This window comes from Triticum urartu, chromosome 3A (genome assembly GCF_056163025.1).
Source record: "Triticum urartu cultivar PI428250 chromosome 3A, HENAU_Tu73, whole genome shotgun sequence".
NCBI lineage: Eukaryota > Viridiplantae > Streptophyta > Magnoliopsida > Poales > Poaceae > Triticum > Triticum urartu.
The window spans coordinates 338,947,450-338,954,343 of NC_141875.1; positions in this window are offsets into that span (position 1 = coordinate 338,947,450).

Below are 6,894 nucleotides of genomic sequence, written 5' to 3' on the forward strand. Positions count from 1 at the left end.
CGGACCGTTGTTCGTTTTCTGTCCGCTTTTGATTCATTCCCGGCCCAAGTTTGGGTCGAGTTTGCGACCGAACGGACATAAGCGGACGATGCGTGGTGCCTGCCCATGTCCTCCGTTGGCCCGCCCGTTGGGGACGGAGACCCTCCTTTTTCTATCCCTTCCCGCTCCAGCTGCACCCCCGCCCCTCTCGTCCCTCGCCACCACCGCCATTGCTGCAGTGCAGCTCGGCCGTGCGCTCACCCCAACCCTTGTCGCAGTCCTCGTTCCCTCAACGCCTCGAGCTGCCCAACCACGACCACCTGATTTGCGCACCCGGCGGGTGGATTTGGAGCGGATTCGGCTGGACTTGAGCTCGCCTGGCTACGGGAGGCCGTGTCGTGCCATGGACTGGCCGGGCACCGGGCCGCAAGGCCTCGGCAAGGCTACATGCAGGTACTGACTCCTCTAGCCGCTCAGATCTACCCCGTCGGCGGTTCACCGACAAATACACGAACGACCGTCGCCCGGGCTCGATGCTAGCCAAAAGGCTCGTGGGCGCATTGTTGCCACTCATAAAGTGCGACGACTGCCCAAGGAAGGTCTTACACTGCGTGTCAACAACGCCGGGACATCCCGGATGGGTGTTCGTCAATTGCTCAAACGATAGGGTTTGTGCTACTTTAGCTTCGGTTGTGCTCTCGGATTCGATTAGTTGTACTCACTCAAATTTTTATTGTGTAGAATGGATGCAACTTTTGGTATTGGGAAGAAGAATACATCAATCTATTGATAGAGCGCAATTTAGTAGATGTTCATGCACTTATTGTAAGAATAGAGGCTAGAGATGAGACTAGATGCGAGGAAGCAACGTCTACTTCTTTAGACTCGAAGAAGAAAGAAGCACCCAAGATAGAGCCTCCGCAGATCAACAATGAATGCATCGAGAAGGCACTAATCCAACTTACGGGAGCAGTTATGGAAGTTGGATATCTTCTAAAATGTTTTCTTGTGGTTCTTGTTTTCTTTGGTCTTGCTATTCTAGTAAAGATTTGGTGCGGTGCTTCCATGTATCAAAAATCAATGATGAAAATAAAGATATTTGTTTGCAAAAAAAGGTATGCGAACGAGATGTGGCCGAAATGCAGCCGCGCATTGGGCGCACAGCCGGCGCATCTAGAAATTCGGGCGGACACGACCCCATTGCTACCCCAAACGTACGAAAAGTGGACGAAACGGACGTCTGTTTGGGGTCGTGCGTTGGAGTTGGCCTAACCCCTTCGTCATGACATCAGCAAACTGCTGCGCAGTGGGTACGTGCAGGACACGGACATGCCCGAGAGCCACCTGCTCACGCACGAAGTGAATATCAAACTCGATGTACTCGTGCGGCGAGGATGAACAGGGTTGGCGGAGAGATAAACGGCGGAGACGTTGTCGCAATACACCAATGTAGCGCGAGTCACGTTGTGATGTAGCTCCTGAAGAAGTTGCCGGAGCGAGGAACACTCAACAACGACATTGGCCACAACCCGATACTCAGCCTCAGCACTAGAGCGCGACACCGTGGGTTGTCGCTTGGACGACCACGAGATGAGAGAGGGGCCGAGGTAGACGCAATAGCCAGAAGTGGAGCGACGAGTGTCTGGACAGCCGACCCAATCAGCATCGAAGTAGGCAACCATGTCGATGGAGGAGGATGCTGTCAGGGTGAGACCAAGAGCCATAGTGCCGCGGATATACTAAAGGATCCGCTTCACCAGGTTCCAATGACTGTCTCGAGGAACGTGCATATGAAGCCACACCTGCTGTATGGCATACTGTAAATCCGGTATGGTGAGTGTCAAGTACTGGAGTGCACCAACAATGGAGCACTACTAGGCAAAACCTTATACACAGAGGTATAGCAGTAGCGCTGGTCAGAACAAAGCGCTACTGCTACTTAGTAGTAGCGTGTGTCCACAAAGCGCGCTACAGCTATGATTGTAGTAGTAGCGCATGCAGGTAAAAGCGCTACTCTATAATTCCCACACTATTGCCGGTAGACTAGGAATAATAGTAGCGATCCTGCAGAAAGCACGCTACCGCTAAGTGCCTTGTAGTAGCGCGTTTCTGGTGTAGAGTGCTACTGCTAAGAAAAATAAAATAAAATAAAAATAAATAGAAAAGTAAATGAAAATGAAAGAAATAGAAAAAAGAGAAATTAAAAAAAGAAAATGTAAAGAAAAACAAAAGAACAAGAAAAATAAAAGAAGAAAGGCATAGCAGTAGCGCTTGTTCTCACAAAGCGCTATAACTACTTTAGCAGTAGCACTTTTTGTATGCCCGCGCTATAGCTAAGTTCCTTGGATAAAAGGAAAAGAAAAAAGAAAATAAATAGCTACTTCCTATAGTAGTAGCGTGTTTTGGTGGAAAGCGATATAGCTAACTTAGCTATAGCGCTTTTTCGTACCAGCGCTACTGCTATTTTGGCTTAACCACGCGCGGGCTCAAAATTTTGCTAAGTCCTTTTGCCCCTCCCCCTCCCCTCCCCCACTCGATCTGTCGCTGCCATTGATCGCCCTGCGCCCGAGCACGCCCTCGACGCCGGCCGTCGCCCTCGACCTCACCGCCGCCGCCCTCGAAGTCACCACCGCCGCACTCGACCTCGCCATCGCTGCTCGAGCCCTTCCTGGACCGTTGCCACCCGAGTGAGCCCGCCTTCGCCACCGACCGTAAGCCTCTTCCTCTCCTCTCCCCTCCCCCGCCCTCCTCTCTCTCTCTCTGCTAGCCAGGGCAAATTTCATATGTTGCTGCTGTGATGATGTTCATATGAACCCTAGATTTGTTTAGGACAGTAGGAATTTTTTAGCATTTAGGAAGAAAATAGCATTTTTTTAAGGAAATTAGATAGGGCAATTTTTTTATGAAAATGCCTAAACAGTAATTCCATTTAGCTTTAAATTAACAGAGGGTATATAAATAATAGTAGCATTTAGCTTTAAATTAATAGAGGCTATAAACAAAAAAACAATAGCATTTAGCTATGAAAAAATTATTTGGACTATGGACCTGAATCTGGTCCAAATTTCATTCAAATGAAATTTGAATTATTTGGACTGTGGACCTCAATATTTTTGAAAAAAGTGGGTGTAGGTACTAAGGTCTTGCTGTGGAAATTTTGGTGAGGTCAAAAGGGTTAGAGAAAATGGAGTTCCTTTGCAATTTCTAATAAGGTCAAGTATTGTTGGAATATTTGCTCTAAAACAATTTGGATGAAAAGAAAATAATGTGTGTGTGTGTGAGAGAGAGGGATAGCTAGAACAGAATTTGGGTTCTGTCCTAGGCAAAGAAGTGTTTAGTGAGGTTTTGCAAAGGTTTTTGGTTTTTGAAAAGACCACTATTTTTCAAGGAAAAGAATTTAGGTAAGTTTTATTTGAAAGATGACCCCTTCCTAGAATTTTAGCTTTAAACAAAAAACAAAAGCACTTAGCTATAAATAAAAAATAGTAGTTATGGCATTTAGCTATAAACAAAAAACAAAAGCATTTAGCTATAAATAAAAAATAGTAGCTATGGCATTTAGCTATAAACAAAAAACAGAATTGTTTTTCTTTTCAAAAACTTGGTTCAAGTAATTGTTGCTATATAAATGAGAAACAAGATTGATGTTATATGATATATGTCATTGATGTTCATTTGCATATTCCATTATTGTTGATTATATCTTTTCATTGAAGTGGTCATGTTATATCTTTTCATTGAAGTGGTTCGATTGTGCCCAAGTGGCCTTTTGTTGTTTGCAGAGAATGAAGTTGAGTGACCTATGTTTTGTTGGAATGTTGATTCATTTCCGTTCCGGCAAATTTCAGGTGCTAGATTTGTCCACTTTGCAGCAAAGGTCATGCCGAAATTTTCCATGAATTTCGGCATGACTTGTGCTACAAACTATGATGAGGACATCAATACCATTGTTACACCACAACCCCTGCTGCTATACATACTGGACCAATTAATTTTCCATGAATTTCTGCATGACTTGTGCTACAAACTATGATGAGGACATCAATACCATTGTTACACCACAACCCCTGCTGCTATACATACTGGACCAATTAATTTTCCATGACTTTCTGCATGACTTGTGCTACAAACTATGATGAGGACATCAATACCATTGTTACACCACAACCCCTGCTGCTATACATACTGGACCAATTACTAGAGCTCGCACACGCCAATTGAATTACCATGTACTTTCGTTTCTTGGTAACGATTCTAATGTTCATGAGAATATGATGCTGCCCAAATTGGATACATTTGTTTTGCTTACAAATGAAGGGCCTAGCCTGGACAAGAAATATGAACCTTGGAGCAAGTTCAAGCATGGAGATGATGGCATGCGCAAGGGGAACAAGAACGGAGTTATAAGTGACGATTCCAGGACTTTGAAGCCACCATAATGAGTGCATGAAGCCTTGGAAAAAATATACAAGATGCCACGTCATAAATTTCATCCAGAGGCTATTCTAGGTGCTGCATCACCTTATTATTGGGCCAGGCCAATGTAATTTCGAAATACTTGATTATAGGCTGTTTTTAGAGTCCGTATGTGTGGGGAAACAAGAGTTAGGGTTGGTTTCAGACCCCTCCTCCAAGGGCCACGAAATTCCCCCTCTCTTCCTCCATATATATAGCCCTTAGGGAACTGTTTAGACTTTGGTTTTTGTTTAGATTAAAAGTTCGCCATCGCTGCAACTTCGCGTACTTCGTTTGTGTTCAATGACCAGACCAAGGCGTCACAGAACCCCACCTTGATCAATAAAGCTTTCATCTTATATTCGCAATATCCAGATTGCAATCTTAGTTTCTTGCTTGTTCTTCGTTTGCTTATAGGAAATAGACCTTCGTGGTTAGGTTGATCGTGCTCCGGCGTGGTCAATAACCTCTCGGAGTTGGTTTAGCGATTGCTAAGGCGCGGCGTCCTCATACATTCGTAGTCTGATCATGAAAGTCTACTCCTTCGAAACGATAATCACCATCTCATCGAAAGACGGGACACCTTTGACTCTATCAAACTAGGATATATCGAGTGCTCGGGATTTGCCGCATCGGGAATGAATCAACATTTCTGCAAAACGTAGGCCTTTTTATGTCATTATTCATTTTATTAGGTCTAGAATTAATTCACTAGATTTAATCGTAGGAAACATGGCTAGCGATGATGAAGGACAGGGTTCTGGTGATTGCAACGTCTACGAGGCGGAAGACGCCTATTTGAATCTTCTCGAGGAGCAACAGTTGTTGCAGTGCCCACCTGTCACATCCGAGACTGATGGCGGCTTGAAGCTACATCGGTATTTCCCCAAAGAGGAAGGGATGATGCAGCACAGCAGCGGCAGGTATTTCCCTCAGTGATGAAACCAAGGTTATCGAACCAGTAGGAGAACCAAGCAACACAACGTAAACAACACCTGCACACAAATAACAAGTACTCGCAACCCGACGTGTAAAAGGGGTTGTCAATCCCTTTCGGGTAGCGGCGCCCCAAGATGGGCAAACAGACGTGAATAAAATTGTAGTAGATTGATAGATCGAACGCCAAATAAAATAAATAAGAATAAATTGCAGCAAGGCATTTTTGTATTTTTGGTTTAATAGATCTGAAAATAAAAGCAAATGAAAAGTAGATCGCAAAGGCAAATAATATGAGAAAGAGATCCGGGGGCCATAGGTTTCACTAATGGCTTCTCTCGAGAAAAATAGCAAACAGTGGGTAAACAAATTATTGTTGGGAAATTGGTAGAACTTCAAATAATCATGACGATATCCGGGCAATGATCATTATATAGGCATCACGTCCAAGATTAGTAGACCGACTCCTGCCTGCATCTACTACTATTACTCCACACATCGACCGCTATCCAGTATGCATCTAGTGTATTAAATTCATGGGGAAACAGAGTAATGCAATAAGAACGATGACATGATGTAGACAAGATATATCTATGTAGAGATAGACCCCATCATTTTATCCTTAGTAGCAATGATACATACATGTTGGTTCCCCTTCTGTCACTGGGATCAAGCACCGTAAGATCGAACCCACTACAAAGCACCTCTTTCCATTGCAAGATAAATAGATCAAGTTGGCCAAAAAAACCCAAATATTAGGGAAGAAATACGAGGCTATAAGCAATCATGCATATAAGAGATCAAAGAAACTCAAATAACTTTCATGGATATAAAAAGATAGATCTGATCATAAACTCAAAGTTCATCCGATCCCAACATACACATCGCAAAAAGAGTTACATCATATGGATCTCCAAGAGACCATTGTATTGAGAATCAAACTAGAGAGAGGAAGCCATCTAGATACTAACTACGGACCCGAAGGTCTACAAAGAACTACTCACACATCATCGGAGAGGCACCAATGGAAGTGGTGAACCCCTTCATGATGGTGTCTAGATTGGATCTGGTGGTTCTGGACTCTGCGGCGGCTGGAATTGATTTTCGCCGACTCCCCTAGGGTTTCTGGAATATTGGGGTATTTATAGAGCAAAGAGGCGGTCTGGGGGGCACCCGAGGTGGGAACAACCCACTAGGGCGCGCCTGGGCCTCCTGGCGCGCCCTAGTGGGTTGTGCTCCCCTCGGAGCACCCCCCCAGGCGCTGCCTGGCCCATTGGGTGTCTTCTGGTTCAAAAAAATATTCGTAAAGTTTCGTTGCATTTGGACTCTGTTTGGTATCGATTTCCTGTGATGTAAAAAACATGCAAAAATAGCAACTGGCACATGGCACTATGTCAATAGGTTAGTACCAAAAATGATATAAAATGATTATAAAACATCCAAGATCGATAAAATAACAACATGGAACAATCAAAAATTATAGATACGTTGGAGACGTATCAGGATCCCCAAGCTTAACTCCTA